Source organism: Patagioenas fasciata, chromosome 9, assembly GCF_037038585.1.
Source record: "Patagioenas fasciata isolate bPatFas1 chromosome 9, bPatFas1.hap1, whole genome shotgun sequence".
NCBI classification, from domain to species: Eukaryota; Metazoa; Chordata; class Aves; order Columbiformes; family Columbidae; genus Patagioenas; species Patagioenas fasciata.
In genome coordinates, this window is record NC_092528.1 from 14,609,666 (window position 1) to 14,626,968 (window position 17,303).

The window sequence follows — 17,303 nt, forward strand, 5'->3', positions numbered from 1 at the left end:
AAAACTTACTCATATTGGAGAGCTACAACAGCTTATCACACAAGAAAATTAAAGACCAACTGTAAATAAAAGCCTTAAGAACTTCTGTGATTAATATAACATCTTAAGAAAATAAGTATTTTGGCTCAACTGCATCCTGAGCAATGTTATACCACCATCTGAATCATCATCTATCATGTGCAGCATTGCCAAGGGCTGTCCCCTGAAACATATCACAGAACCTTCTTGTGCTAAAAGTGGCAGATCTGAAGTTAGAAGAAAAAATGCTGGTAATTTCCACTTCTGGATGTGGCTGCAGTAAAACAAAACCAAAACAACAACAATTGCAAAAATTACCCCACACCTTTATTCAGACTCAAAAGTTAATTTTACAGGAGATTATTTTTTTTTGCCAGACTTAGTAGAGCTGGCAGCCTGTTTCAGGTTTGTTGGCACAGACTGCTTCCTAAATAATACCATATTTGTTTTGTATTTTTCATCTTCAAATATGCTTATACATTGCACGTAACAATTAGCATATACTGTGCTTACTTTAAAAATGCCCTAAGCCTTCCCCAAAACCACAGAATACCCCTAACTTCCAGATTACAGAGTGCAAATGAATTTCCAATTCCAAGAGATTTAAGTTTGAAATCTACTTTTTCTGTTTTCGCCCTAATGTGTGTGTTGGGATTCTCTGAACATTTTGCTCAGCAAATCTGTTTTCAGAAATCTAAGAACCTTCCATCTGGGATCAGGTGATGGATAGGTACTGACTTTTGCTTCTTGAAACTGTGAGTGGCAAGCAGCCTTGCGGCAGCCCAGAACAACCACTTTGGGAGTAGCTGGTACCAACGGGGTGGTATCTTCTGCAACTGAAAGCACTGTACTTTTGTCGAGGGTACTGAAGCCTAGTCTGTAATTTGTTCTCCAGAGCAGCTTCCATCACCTTATTTTCCCACTATGAATGTAAAATAGGACATAATTAATAATAAAGGGAGAAAACCTACTTTTGGTTCTCAAACCAAACTTTTGTGCACTGCCTCTTAAATAGCAGTTTTTTGTTTTGTTTTCCTGCAAGTCAGTTAGTCAGAAGTAACAAAACGTGCCCAGTCATGAGTATGGCAAAGTCACACTAAGTACGCAGAAGCTTTCGGACGTGATTAGCAATGACCGCAGCAAGGCCTCCCTTCAGTCCAGTGCAGAGTACAGAAGTTGCAAGTGCGCAGCCACGCAAAGTGACATCGCTCTTCTTCTCAGCTCTACTCTACGAGGCACCTACTGCTCCAGGTTCTCCATGCATCTGTCACCAAATAAGCTGCATGATAAAAAACACTCCAGGAGAAAGGAACAAAACAAAAAAACTTCCACTCTTAAATGAAAAGTATGAAAATGACTTTGCTATTAGTAACCCACTTCCACACAACAAGAAATACATTTCTTTCCAATGCTTTCCTGCCTGAAAGCTGGAGTGAGAGTTATGTTTCAGCTTCTCTCCTCTCCCTCCACCAGCACTAGTGGCCAGAGGGCTTTTCTGGAGGAGTCAGAGCTGCCTTTCGGTTTCCCAAGCAGATGACAAAGGCAAACCGGCCTGTGGAAGGAGCGGGAGAGTTCAGAACTGGAGCAAAACAAAGGCTATCAAACACGGACAACATCAGTAAGTTCGGGGAAGAAGAAAGGACTCGTGTAACAAGGGATTTTACAAGGTGGATTTTAATGCTGTTGCAGTGCCTACTCAAGGGAGAACAGCTTGAAGCGCTAAGCTGCACAGTTCTATGTGTTGCAGCCTCTCAATCTTGACCACAGAATCAGCAGCTCCAAATTCCTCTGGTAAGTATCTGGAAAGAGCAAGTCAGCTGCATTACTATTTCTCCCCATAATGTGTTTTTATTTTCCAATTCTAAATAGAGAATGGTGTTTGCCTCAACATCTAAGTAAAAAGAATTTTAACATTATGAAAGGATATAGTTCTCTTAGGAAAAAAACCCAAACATTCCTACCTATATAAATTTCTATCTTCCACTTTCCATACAATTTAAATAAGCTTTGTGCTCACAATAAGTCTCTTTCCATTTTTAAACAAAAGGTGCAAATAGTTAATTAACATGAAGCCATTCTCAAATGCTGTTCCTTTCATCCTACAAATTCTTCCCTAACTTGTCCAACTCCAGATGTTCTGCGCACTTCAATCACACAAGACATCAGAAAACCTCAGATGCAATTTCATAAACTGAAGAAAACATTAAAATTCCACTGAAAACTTCACATTGTGTCTGTTGTCTTTTCCTTATGAACAGCTTAAGTCTTAAGAGGCAAGTCTCTGAAAACTTAACACAGCTTCTACTTCAGTTCAAGTTTTATTTTCCTTACAATATTTGTACATAGGATCTATTTTCAAAATATTCTGAAACCTGTATACACAACAACTTGTTAGCAAGTAAGTTGCCAGTATACACATATTCGTGATACTAGCACATGCTAACTCCAGTTTTTGGTTCTTTACCCTCCACATCCTGAGTTCATTTAACTTAGTAAAGCTGAAAAAGACTACTAGCATCACATTTACCTTGGCATGTATATCTAGTCCTCCCCTAAAAAGCAATCCCCCCCACATAAATCAGAGACAACAAATAACATAGTTTATAATATGTTTAAGACAGGCAAGGGCTATGTGTCAAACATTACAGGTCATCTCTCTTGTCCAATTCTCTGCTCTGTTCATTAGATCAAATCTTTTGGTTTCTCAAATCTGCATCTGCCATTTAAAACATTAAACTTCCTTTCAAACATAGAGTACTTAATAAAAGAAAACTGAGGAGCTGACAAATGAAATTAAGACACTGCCTTAAAGCTGTGCTTATAACTTTGATACTTCTCGTTTCATACCTCTATACGCAGGGACAAAGAAACATATACTTCTCGTTTCATACCTCTATACACAGGGACAAAGAAACATTCACAGCCATTTTACAGGCTCTGAAAGGCTTCCCTGGAAATGTTTGAGCTGAACACAGTCCATCCTGCCCATCTTCAGAGGTCCCTTTTCAGTGGTCACTCTAGTCTCAGATCACAGACTAAACATCAGGATGGAAGATGTATTTATCCTCAGCTGACTAGTAGTGGTTACGTGTTTTCACTTATATCTATTCCATTCCATGTGAGCCAATTATTAATTTGAGGTTCCCTGGACTGGGACTTTCATCTATTAAGGCATTAAGTTATTAAGGGAGATGAGACACACGATGATGACAGGTTAGTGCACCTACGATGATTATCTGTTATCCTACATCTTTTATGAATTGTTCATAGTTGACTACAAAGTAATGGACACAGTATAGAAGACTAAACTTAAAACAGTTTAATCCATGAATTTTCAGGAAGACCAAACTACACCATTCCGTCAATCCTTTAAGAGTATCTCTTAGGTAAATGATAACAGGTTTTGCTGGTAGGTCAGTAAATCCTAGTTATCAAGCCTCAGGAAACCTGTAACATTTATGGAGACTGCATAATAAGAGATGTGCCAATACATGTTGCTGAAAAGATGTTTCTGCAACTGAAACAACACAAACTCTTCACATTACAGGCATAGCTTGGCCTACAGGCACCAGTGGCAATGATCCTGTCATGAACTAAGCTCACAGAGGTGGAGCGCTGCGCCTCCTACTACAGATAACCCTGCCACTTGTTCCAGCGCAACAGAAGCCACGTGATCTGCACAAACCAAATGCAAGATTTGATGGTCTAAGGAAGTGACATTTTGTAGCATGAGATCGGAATTCTAGCACTAATTTAAAAGTCTGAAGAAAAAAATAATTACAATGTAAAACAAACTGCCGAGTTGCAAAAGAAACAGTATATACATTGCCAGTGATAATTAAAAAAATACTGCACATGCACTGTTAAAAAGGAAAGTTAATTTAGTGCTTATGAGGACTGTGCTCACTCAAGTCTTGTGCTGATTCAGGAGAATGCAATCCCCCACTTATCCATGAACAGGTTTGCCTCCAACAGCTGATTCCTCCTACTTGCTCAAAGTTCTTTCTGGCCTCTCCAGCAGCAGCAAAAACAAAGATGTCAGTTGTCCTGGCAGCCAGCTTTAGCATGTAATCATGTTTTTAAAACTGTAACAACTTAGAATATTAACAGCACAAACCTTAACAAAGAGGCTCAAAGGAGAAATGAAGTGGCTGGAGGCTCAGAGGCTGCAGGCTCCTGCGAGGGCCCAAACTTGGCCCTGTCCCCTGCGCTCACTGACCAGGCTCGGGGCAAAGGGCTGTGACAAAACCCAGGCGCACAGGCACTGAGGTGTTTTCTTCACATTTAACCCTTGTAAGTGACACAATTCCAGTTTAGGATCCATGCCAGTGGCGTAGGTAGCACCAAAAAGGATTTTTGTTCTGCCTCTCAGTGAACTACCTCAGCCCTTCCGTTAAACAGGTCTGTGAAGCAAAGGCAAAGCTGGGCAGCAAATAAACCTCATTTAACAGCTTTTCTGTCCTTCCTATGGTGTCTGTGACCATACAGCTCTTGAATTGAAGCATTTAAGTGTCTAACACCACCACAAAAGAACACATTCTAAAAGTAAATATCTGATTATTTCTAAGCCACAAAAAAAAAAAAGTTAAAAGGTTGATCTAGAAATATTTGTAGGTTAATGTAGAAAGGCAAGAAATGGGACCACAGCTGAAGTAAAGGAAAAAGGAAAGCTGCATAGAAAAATGAGTCTCCATTAATTCCCAGCTTTAAATTGTCCCCCATAAGTGTAATGGGTAGATTCTCTGTTAGTTCCTCTGAAATGGTTTATCAGACTGATATAAGCAAAGAAAGCTGACATGTACCCTCCAGCCCCTCAGGCCATCTACTCACAAGACACTAAATAGCCTTCTACTGCTTCTCTGAACACTTTGAAATATTTTTCCATCATTTACGTGACCTCATCCTTAAGGACACTTTTGAAAACAACATTCGATGCTTTCTGACTCACAGCCAGTGGTTTCACTGGCAGCCAAACACGTGCGCTCCAAAACACTCCACAATCTAAATTGCAAATACAGTACAAGTATATCGAGTTCCCTTTACAGTTTATGGCTTCATATGTGAGTGGAAAAACCACTTGGAAATAAACAGAATCAAAGCTATACCCTACCTTGTGGAAAAGACTTCAGTTATACAAGGACTGTGAATGTTTCGTCCAAAAAGATAGCCCAACTGTCTATTTGTGCTTCAATAAAGCTAAGCAAACAGCTTTCAGCAAGAAACAGAGGGGATCTTTTACTGGCAGTGGGTAAAAAACCTAGTAAAAATTCAAAGTAAAAGGAAACACGGAGGGTAGGAAAAAAACCCAAAACCTTTTATTCCCTGAAATACAAGATAGAATAAAAAAAATCTGTTTCAGAATGATGGGTTTGGCATAAAAATCCTTAATTACCCTCATATCTTCTCTCTCTCTTTTGCCTTTCTGAAATTCTAAGCTGATTTGAGAGCTCTCTGAACTTCTTCCCCAAGGCAAAGACACAAAGCAAATTTCCACTGGAAAACCACCCTGCCTCTTCTGCATGGCAGAGCACAGCTGTGGAAGGAAAGGGTGTGCTCCCTTTGAAGTCTCATTATTAGCTCTTGTATCTGTTAAACACAGCTCTCCCTCCTGCACGGCTTGAGTGATCGCGCTGTGCGTTTCCATGCCTCTTGCTTGTCTGTACCAGCTCCCTGGCTTGTGCTGTCTCTCAAGTGCCCCCAAAAGAGGAATCTCCCAGGCTATCTGGTTTCACCATCCTCGAAATCACAGAAGATTTACATTTAGGTGACTGTGGTAATAAAATTTAAAGGGTTAGAAGCTCTTTCCCCCTCCTCAAACTGCTAAAGCTCCAGGTTGTTTTACGGGGAGTGACTCGCGTCGGTCTCAGCTCTGCCGCACGGCGAAGCAGGGGCACGTGTAGCTCACAGGAGGTTTGCAGGGCTCACTACACAAGCTGTGTAATCACTGCCAGGAAAAAAGGTCATTTCCCATTTGCTTTTTAACAAAATATCACTTGATGCTAAAAAGGATCCCACTCCTATTAGATAATGAAAGTCGTGCCTTTTAAAAAGATCGGTGTTGAAACAGATCACAGGGCAATGAAAGCAATCACACACGCGATTCGAAGTCAAACACAGAGGAAAGGAAGCTGGTGCACACATCATATGCCTGGTTACAACTCGTATGATGTAGGCTTGAAAAAATCCCACTGCCAGCACTTCTGGACAAGTTTAAGCAGAAACAGCTACCACGATGGAGAAGGGGGAGAAAGCCTCATGACTCCAGTTCTGTGAACAAGGTGAGGCTTACTGATTTGGGGTTTATGAAGAGTTTGAATCTCAGCAGTGGCAGAATATGTTACATATTTGGACAACGCCCAGCCAGCGCTGTACAGGAACCAAACTGATAACCGGTGATAATGGCATAATTCGTATTGTTTGCACTGCAACAGCACACAGCAGCCTCAGTCACAGTTGAAGGCCTCACTTTACTGACCACGGAACAAACAAAGTAAAAATGACAGTCCCTGTCCCAGCAGACCTATAAGGAAAGAAAAAAAAGAGACAAGTACATACATCAGAGCGTAAGGAAATAACAGCATAATATTTCTCAACATGTCATGAGCTGCATGTACAACCTACCAAAGGCCACAGTGGGGCCATTTCTCACTAATGAATGAACATACGGCTGCAATCACATAACTATTCAACATCCTTCCTATACCTACATCAGAGAACTACCACCCCAACTGTGAGACCTTTAACTACGTCTAGCAGACCAGTGCAGGCCACATAACATTAAAAGAGAGAGTGCTTGGAGCTGGGTTTGGGGGTTTTCACTCCGCCTCTTCTCTTGAAAGTCACCATCATCACAAGCTATAGAAATACATCCTCACTATTACGAGGCAGCAGTTAGCATCTGGATGGTCAGAAGCTGAGCAATGGGTTCAGTGGCATGTCTTCTATCAACTCCTTCATGGCCAGAGGCCTTAGATGATGTGGATACTGCTTCCAAGCTCAGCCCGCTGAGTCTACAGCAAAGGTCAACTAACAGGTATCCCATACGCGGATCTGTAAGTTTCTCCTTTCTAACTAAAAATTTCACTAATTAACTTTGGTCTTTGGGGACTGCTTTTTATTTGGCATTTCCTGAGAAGATCCAGAAGATTCTTCTTTTAAGTTCATTACTTTTCCCCTCCTCTATCTTTCTAGTCCTGAAACATGAGAAAAAATCTTTCTCCTTCTTTGAAAGAATGCCTTGAGTTTTCATCATTTCATCCCTGTTACAAAAACCAATTAAGTGCACACCTGTTCCTAACTCTCAAACGAGTCATAAGATGGTAAAAAGTAAAAATCCAAATACTTGCTTGTAGATCTGAGAAACAAAACCTGGAATCTGTCTTGTAGCACAAAAAGGTGTGTCCCTTTCTAGTGCTTAACGGCAAAGTAAATTACTGATCTATTCCCTGCAATTCAAAGTCATACACTGGGCAAGGTAAACTACCAGTTCATCTGTTGTGGACAATGGCATGCTCACAAAATAAGCCTCAAACATTTTATTTGTTCTACTAACTAACTGTTACAGGGAGTTTAGTGTGACACATTTCCAAAGGAGCAAGAGACTGTACATTTCCACAAGCACAGAGAAAAAATATATCCTTTCAGTACAGCTATTCAAGAGAAAACTAACAAAACTAACAGCAACAAAGCCCTAATCTCACTACAGAATTCAGCACAATCACTCCCATTTCTATTAATAACTGGGATAATTCTTAAAAACAAACAAACAAACAGCAAACACAGAACTCTCCATAGCCGAAAGAGAGAAAAATTACTAGAGTAATTAACACTCGTAAGCACAAATTTAGGTTTCCAACCAGAGGTGCCCAGTGCCATTTCAGTACCCCTGACCTAGCATGTACAACACAGGACCATGTAAGGAGATGCAGACCCTTCTGGAGCTGGGGCTGAAACCTAAACAGGAAGCCCAGGAGCTCCTAAAAAATGCATTAGACTAACCATAAAGGATGAGATTTGGCTGCTTAACATCAAATGAGTTTATACAAAAACAAAACAAATGAACCTTTGTGCATAAGGCTCACTTCCAGCCATTAGACTTAGAAAGTTTCACGATCCTAAGACAGGAAAAGACCAAGCCCCTTCTGCTGCACACCACCAGTATAATGCCTCAAGACAGTTATCGTCCTGCCCCAACAAAATGAGCACTCTGAAAAACGAATGAAAATGTCGCAAGCAGAAAATTATCATGGTTTCATGTCTACTTGAAGCCAGTACAAGCCTGTCCTGCTGTTGCCTTAAGTGTTCCCACCTACTTTACACAGCATCCCCTCCTTTATCCAGGCACAGGGAACTGCACAGAAGCATGATGAATTGGATCTGAATTAAAAAATCATTTCTCCCCTGTCAAAGGCAGGTTACTTTTAGCCTGCATTAGGTCCCTGATGTAGCTGCCTGCTCAGCTACAGAAATGCTTGTACACGGACGAAGGAGGTGGCAGCATGGGAGTAAGAATACTTCTTCAAAATGACAGTCTAAAAAGCAGCAGGGACAGGATGGTGCACAAGCACGCCCGACACCTCGTGCAGATACTCATGTACGAGCCCCTTCCATGCTCCAAACTGACAGGGCACAAACTCTCCCTTGTCCAGAGACACATCTGTAACCACACCTGCCCAGGAACCCCTTCTGCCTGGGAAAGAAGAGGTGCAAATCAGACAGTGTGTTCAGCTCAGTGACCTGACTCAACACAGGAATGTAATGTCATACATTGCGATCAGAACCACCAAGGGCTTACAGGGGAGGAGGACAATCTGGTTTAGTCAAGTGGAACCTGAGCTGATGACTGAACCTTGAATGGCTGTTCATACCTGTGGTCCACATAAGTAAACAAAGTCACTAAACTTAACCTAGTTAAAATTATACCTGGTTGACAAAACAAACAAACAAACCCAACCACAAACAAACAAAAAACCCACCACACACAACAAAAAAACCAAACCTGATCTGCTATGAAATGACTGTGTCTTCCCCAAAGGTCTCAACGAATCTTTCACTTTATGTGATCATTTGTTTTGCCCAGGCCTGTCACTATTATGTATGGTATTAACATGCTTGTATTAAAATAACTTTCTTAATTCACAATTCTTGTTTCTCTGTGCAAGGTTGTACACAGGCCAGCCTTTAATATCATAGCATTTTTTTCTTGCTTAATCGAAGCCTTGTGTGTGAGGACATTAATGCACAATAACTTGGTATTATTCAGCCAAATCAGAACACCTTATGTTCAACAAACAGATTTTACAGATATATGACATACACATCTGAAACATTTTACAAGTGATTTTCATCTTAAATCTCTGATCAGCCATTTTCTCTGGAAAACAATGTTCTTGGGCAGATTGGCTTAAACAGCACAAGGTACACAACTCTTCAATGCACATACACACTTCCACAAGAAAGAGTGAGCTAGAGAAAGTAAGAGCTGAATGGCATACACACTATCAGCTTTTAAATACTGATAAAGAACCCCTGTTAAAGAGCATTTCTGAACATATGGCAGCACTAGAGCCCTGCAAACCCCACCTCCTTCCCTCTACTCTGTCTATACTACTGAGGAAACTCCACTCCAGTGAAGTCAATGGACGTTTTGTTACCAGTTCTTAAACGATAAAATACCTTATACAGTGTGCAAAAACATGAGCGAAGTCACCTCTTTCTGCTGCCTTTGGGATAATGGTACAAAGGACTACCTGGCTTAAAAATGTAACTGTGGTAGAGAGAAATCAAAACTAAGCCAGTTTTTCCAAGACACTGCAATTTGAACCGTAAACAGACCCAACAGCAACAGTGGACATAAGGAAGAAACCCTGGGGAGATGTGTTTCAAGCAGAAGGTAAAGCTACTTCAAAAGCCAAATGTCTGGGCTGGGTGGCCCTTGGAAAGGAGATGCCACCACACAGCACAGGTGAACTGAGCTTGCACTGAACATCTGAAACAACGCATTGAACATCTTGGTCCAGTTTTTCTTATGTCTGGTTTCCATGCCATTGCTAATAATAAACTGCCAGATGGCAGCTGAAAAGAGTGTGTTGTGTGACCTTCAGCTGCTGAAACAGAATGGGTTTGGGGGAATCCTGCCATTGACGGGCAAACACATCCACTAGAAAATGCCAAACATTCGCACTGCCAGAGCTACTCAAGGTGGAAGAAAACTACTCATCTACCTGAGCTGATGGATTTCCGTGGGTCTGTGAAGAGGAGGAACATAACCTGAACACACTAAGTCAAGCTCATGCAACACAAAATTTAAGGTTCTTTTTCCAAAGATGCAAGAAACCTACGCCTGTGTTTTCTTTCATGTTTTTTGGAAACACCCATGACGTACCTTTATATTAAAAAGAAAAAAAAAAAGGAGAAAGAACTAAGATTCCCTCACTTCCTCGCTCAGAAAATACTCATTGTTTGGATGAGGCACTAAATTAACTTCAGCTGTAGAGAAAATGACTCATTAAACAGAACAATCAAAAATTTCACTGGAGAAGGGGGTGGGAGGAGAGGTAAGAAGGAACTTTAACCTTCCCCCTCTCCTGCCAAATAAATGACACAGTAGTTTGGAAAACAAAACAAAACAAAAACACACACACCAAAAAACCCAAAAAACAAACAAACAAAAAACAACATACCCCACAAAACAAAACCACCACCAAAACAGACCACAGTAATATTTCTTAATAAATAAGACTTAAAACAGAAAGCTACAGAACACAGAGACAAAGAAAAAAATGCCAAGCTACAGATGGCTGTAGTAGCTTTTGGAACATTTTAATCCCCCAACTGTACTCAAATACATCTGGAAACGTTGCACGGCGCAGCGGAAAGGCAGAGCAGAGCTGTCTTTGAGAGGGCACTTCCTAGTGTGGATAGCCATGCTAGAAGTTCAACAAATTGTTAAAAGCAAGTTTTGATTTTACAACCATGCATCTCCCGGACAGCACGTGTTCAGTTTTGTATCAGACCACAGGAGACAGAGTGCAAACGATTTTTTGAGGAAAGAACAAAATATTTTCTTCCACAGACTCACCACCTGAGTTGCTATGAGATCAGTAGGAAATGTTTCAGGGAAACTGATGTTTCCTTCTGCTGGAGTCGGTTACTTATTGAATCCTCTTATAATTGCTAAATTTGAAGGAGAAATGGGGGCAGAAAGGGGGGAACCCTGCCTGTTTCTCATATGACACCTAGAGCAACTACATCAGAAGGTCTCAAAGACAGCTGTCTGAAGCCATTACATGTATTTTCATTTTCACCTGAAAATGTTTTCCACAGACATATGACCTTGTCTAAACCAGAAAGGCTAATTTGTCAGTGTGGATTTTGGTTTTGGTAGTGAAGGTTTGGTTGAGAATGTGACTAACACAAAGAGCTGAACTAGTGTGAATACTAAAGCAGCAGGTGCAGATTTGCCGGTAAAAGATGTCTTTTCTCGATACAGCTTACTATTTTTTACCTGAACCAAAACAAGCTATAATGGAGAAGTGGGTTTTTTTCAACAGCATAAATACACCTCTACTGCATTCTCATTTAAAAGTAGTACCTCCAGGGTGACTGAAGCAGTACTTTGACAGAACGTCTCTGACTCTAACCCAGCAGCCCTGCAAAGGCTCCTGGGGCTGGGGGTGCAGCTGGTGCTGGTTGGGACCCCACCTGGCTGCAGGCACAGTGTCACAGCCCTTGTGCACACAGGCCACTTCAAACAGGTTTTGCAGTTGGCAAAATGAGAACCCAGACCAGAAGCAGCACTACAAGACAGCTGTGGTTTCAAGGCACTAATCACATAAAGTGTTCTACCTGAAGTTTTATATAGTCCAAGTCCAGACTGGGGGAAAAAAAGTTTAAATGCTGCCTGAAAGATGAGGTTCTAACCAACCTAGGAGCAAGCTGTTGGTTCTGCATTCCCTCCTTAAACACATTTCCAAGTGCTTCCCTGCACCACTACCTGTGAGCAACCACAGGTGATGCCAAAACCAACTCTCCATAGGAGCACATGGTCAAGGAGACAGCAACAAGGTGGTCTTCAATCACTAAGCTGATGGCAAAGCTGCACCCAGCATTCTGCTTCTGAAGTGGAACGATTATTCACAGTTATCAGAGCTTTCTGTCATATGTCCCTGCATGAACTGAGCCTAAAGACTCGGAACAGACACAGTCGCAGCAATGGCAGAAGTTTTAAATATGACTATGGGATACGCAGATAACGCCAGAGACATGAAAACAGATTCCAGACAGTGATTTCTATCACTCTTGACTTCATAAAAACAAAAACCTTCAAAAAATTACAGTGAAGATTAATAAGAAGCTACCATGAGTGTATCAGTTAAAAACACAAACAGGTTGCAAAGCTCCAGAAACAACAGGAGTCCTATAACACAAAGGCTATCATTAGGTGTTTCCTGTTTATTCTAAGCATATAACAGTCCTGCTAATAGTCTTTTGCTTTTACCTGTTCCTTACATGTAAATGCAAATGCTGAAATGTGACCCAAATCCATAAAGCACAATTAACATCACAGGAGTTATTTGATAAAGGGATAAAAGCTGATTAACTACTCAAAACAAACATAGAAGTAAACAGGTTTGAATCGAGACAGATCAAACGTCTCACCAGTCTCCAGGAGAAGAGTTTTTGGAAAAGATGAAATACCCAAGGTAGGAGATAAATTAGACATTGAATTACAGATCATTTTGTAGCACTTTAGAACTAACTCATTACTGTAGCTAATTAAAATTAATGGGGACTTGCTATTAATTCAAACAGAACAGTGTAGTAACAGTTTACAGAAAAAAAATAAAAGGAAAACAAAGGCAGAGGGACATACTCCAAAATGAGGTATGTTGCCTTAGTCCCATCGACTTCAAGTAGACACAGCAATTTTTATCAACTGAAGATTCCTTTCTTTTCCTGCCAACATGAGAAATGCTTCAGAGCACACTCATGTAGAAGGATCATCATTCAAACCTTTCTCCAAAATACATTTACACAAATGTTACCAACAACTTACACAATTTTTTCCTCTAGTAATTCTTGGCACATCACTGCTTTCCACTACTGCAACCACACGTTATCAGCATAAGTAACTTCATTCATACCTATGTTTAAAATGTTATAACTGCCTAGCAAGCTAAGAGATCATGAATCATTCAAGCCATTGAGGCCCAATTACATCAACTGAAATCTGAGCTTCAAAGCATTATTCCAATTTCTCCTTCTGCTCACTCAGCCCCTGTATCTCTTCGAACACAACCTGGCCTTCTCTAGGACCCACTAACTGGCCAGTCAGTTGGCACAGCCTGCCCGTCACTCTCATTCTTCAATGTATTTAACAACCATCTCTGTACCTGTGACTTTGTCCTCTCACCCTCCCAACCTCCTACCATTTCATGAACTGTGTGCTCCTCCTCCTCTGGATCAGACCAAGTCCTGTAACCAGGTCTCTTCTGTGCCTACACTTTATTTCTGCGTGCTCTTATCAGTTCAAATATATTTAATTATCATGTATACACTGACACGTGGCTTCATGGTGGATTAATTCAAATTAAAGTGATTAAAATAATCAAATTTAGATTAGCACATGAGGAAACGTAACTTTTTATGTTCTTAATGGCCATTTGCAAAGTGCGATAACCACTAAATCATGCTGATCTGCAATATAACCTTTCAATTTAGCATTTGGTATACTCCCTAGGTAGACAATACCATTCGTATATGCATATGCAGATTCTTGACATAAAATTAATGACCAATACAGGTCACTATTTACTAGCTGGTTAAATTCGATATTTATGACTTTTCAAACCGTGTTTGAATGAAAATCAGGATGAACCTGCAAAATAGTATGCTCTGTATTTAGTTAACAGTTACCTAAAACCGAACAAAATACCCTGAACACGTAAGGAAGTTGCTTAACAAAATAAATCTTACCTTTAAAGACAATTATTTTTTTTTTAAACTCCTCTTTATTTAGTAGGTGAAGTTGACTGGGTTTGGCTACTACAAACTTCAAAATTTCAGATTTAGTAGAGTTTTTTGTTGTTTATTTTTTGCTTTTGTTTTTACTATGAAACTTCCAAAAGGAAATCCATTTTCCTATCTTTTCAGCTGATCTCACTCAACTCTGAATAAATAAGTCATGTAATTAGGCTGGTCACATGCTAAAATGAAAATAGATTTCTCTGGACTTCTACTGAAGCACCCGCTTCCAAAATGAGTTTTTCGCACTTTGAACCCCAATTTTGGATGCTTCATCAATGGTGTTCACTAGAGCAATGGTTTTATTTCCTCTAAACGCTTGACAGTTACGTTGATTGAAAGGTTTGTCTTAGTTTAGGTAATATTAGTACATGACAACATATTTAGTTCTGAATGCTGATTTATTTTTGAGAAAGCAGCAAAATAATTACTTCAACTTGAACCACTCCACTCTCTCAACCTCAGCTTGCCTTCTCCAGGTATGTGCTATCACCATCTCAGGGTCAAAACAGAATTTAAAAGAACTGTAAATATTTGCTCTCTTCATGGGAAAGCACTGCATAGAGAGGAGGGGGAAAGAGAGGATGCGCAGATAGGGAATTGCAGCCGAATAATTAGAGAGTTTTATCAAGCTGGTAAATGCCTGTGTAGGCAATCCCTCTGCTCTAAAGGGTATTTCCTAATTAAAAATATGCACCTCATTTTCCAGAGCCTTCCTACTGAAGAAACATCTCCCACCACTGCCCAATTAGATCGAATTGGGTGGCTGGCTGGTTTTGTTGTGTGCATGATAATACAAAGACTCTCCAAGTTCCTGCTCAACAAAGGCTTGTGTGAAACAAGCTTTGAAGACACAATAACATTCCTCTTGCGAGTTTCAAGCCCAGAGGCTAAAAGCACCAAGTAACTATTCATTCTTCCATCTTGAGACACATTCCTAACAGAGTTCAAAGGCCTGAAAAAACATGCCCTAGCTACGTGCCTGCACACCTTCTGAAGGGCTTTTCCCTATCAGAGTTTGCTCGGGAAAGAAGTTTCACACAGAGAAGAATTAAATGTATTTGTGAGTTTTGTTTCATTTTTAAGAACCCTTAAATTCTTTAAAGTACTCAAGACAGTCCTGCATAGAAATCGATCAGCTATGTTAATCCATTTAAGAATAAAGTTTCACCATCTACCTGTTTAAACTACAAGGTCCATACATAGCGCACAGATGCCAGCAGATCCCAGCTCTTTAGCTGCTGCTGTCATGGAGCAGCCGTGGGAGGAAGGGCTGTGTGTGCACAGCAGTCCTAAGAGCAAGAGGGATGATTTGGAGCTGTTTGGTTTCCATCACTGCTCTTCTGTTTAGTTTCATCTGCCTTTGTTTTCATCTCAAACTGGTAAGATAGATATAAACCACACGTGGCTATCCACCCATATTGAGATATCCAAGGAATTCAAGAACATTCTGCATCATGTTCACCAGATGATGATTAAGTCAACAAAATACAAGATTATTTCCAAAATACTGACACTAAAACAAATACTAACTTTCAATGAGAAAAATATTTACAGTTTTCAACCTACAGCTTCCTAAATAAACTAAATTCCTCTTTATACATGTTACTTTGCTGTTCCTCAGAAATCTGCATGCCATTATCTGCAAAATGAGGGAATACCAACAGTTACTAAATAATAGATCAGCCTAACTATAATCGCCATTAACTTGTATGGAACCAGCACAGAGGAACAGCAGAAGCAGGCAGGTTAGAGGCAAGGCAGCCGGGGCGAGACCCCCACTTTTCGGTGGGGCGAGACCCCCCCTTTTCGGTAAAGCGAGCTGGTGAAATCTGCCCAAACATCTCGCAGGACCACACCCCAGATGTGCCAGCCAACCTGCTCTGTGAGATTCCTGAACAACGCACAGTAGATAGCAAGTTTCCTTTGTTTGTAATGGTTCTCCTTACACCTAAGCTTTAGAAATGCTAAGGTTTCCTTACCTGTATTTCATTTTATGGATGTGATCAAGCAATGAATTATTTCATACTCATGCACTTTATTTTTCATAGGACAACTATTTATTATTCTGCAGTTTAGTTGCCTCTCCTTAAAAAAAAAAAAAACCACCATAAAAATTAACTGTGTTCTGTAATACAGAAAATCAAAAGTGGATCAAGTGCTAAAAATACCATAACACAGCAAAGCATGAAGGGATGGCAGACTGTGCCTGTGCTTTGCAAGCAAGTCAGTCAAAAAGAGAAATAGGGTAAATGTAGCAGGTTAAAGAGAGGCAATATTTTCATTTTTAGCAAAGCACTTCCTACCTGTACAAAATATATTTTTCATCCTCTTAAGGATTTCAATTAGCCGCTTGAATTTTCACCAGATGAAACTGGTTGTCTGAATTTACCACTACTACAAAAGAGTAACAGTTGTTCATTTTTCCTTCCATGCAGCCATTGTGCAGATCTTTGTTCCTACCAAAACAAGCAATACATTACCTTACTGACACCTGGGAGCCATTTCAAATGCTCTGGGCAAGCTGAGCTGTCCAACCTCTTTCAAAGGCTGTACAGCTGGGCTACGTGCTGTTGGCCACCTCCATGAAATACTGTACTACGAAAGGAAAATCCTCATGGATGTAATCCAAAGTAGAAAAACAGACAAAACAAAAACAAAACAAAAGAGAACATTGTCTTAGCCTCAACTGACTAAACAACTTGTTAGTTTATTTCCTGATTATTCCATAACATTCTGCTCCATAAATGCCACATTTCGCTATTTTGAAGTAACAAGTAATTTGGAATTACAGGAGAGGAGTCAGTAATTATGACAGCACAAACCCTTCTGAGGAAAGCAAAATTGATCCCATCTTTCAGAGTGTTCAGCCAACATCTCCGTCATTTACCTACAGTGCCTGCTAGAGTAAGAAAGGGAACAGCCATCATTTCAGCAGAAGTGCCCAAACTGTACTTCTCTGGGTATCACCATTAGAGAACAAGTACCATGAAAAAGCCCATTGTACCACACCAGCATGAAGGCTCTTGCACACCATGTGCATCGCAGCCAACACTGACTCCTAACACTCTGCCGATCACTTGTATAGGAATCATCAAACCAAACCGGGAAGATACTGGAAGTCCAGAGTCTCCTTGTTCTGTAATTTTCATGGTGTTTCAGCAAAGTGACTGACGTTCCCCTACGCTGGGGCACCAGCGCTCCCCTGGGGTGCCACACACACAGGGGCTTCCGAGCTCCCAGGCTGCGTCTGAGCCGAG

At 40.6% G+C, this 17,303-nt stretch overlaps 1 protein-coding gene across 3 annotated transcripts in view; it reads right to left on the reverse strand.

The window, feature by feature from the left end:
- The window catches only part of IRS1 (insulin receptor substrate 1), a 52,731-nt gene that overhangs the window by 22,327 nt on the left and 13,101 nt on the right, over positions 1-17,303 (reverse strand). The window contains exon 2 of one of the 3 annotated variants that reach the window (XM_071812481.1): positions 5,392-6,538. The exons of the other annotated variants lie outside the window; for them this stretch is intronic. The gene's annotated coding sequence lies outside the window, so the exon portion shown is untranslated. Of the gene's footprint in view, positions 1-5,391; positions 6,539-17,303 lie in introns of those variants that run through there. 3 annotated transcript variants of the gene reach the window in all.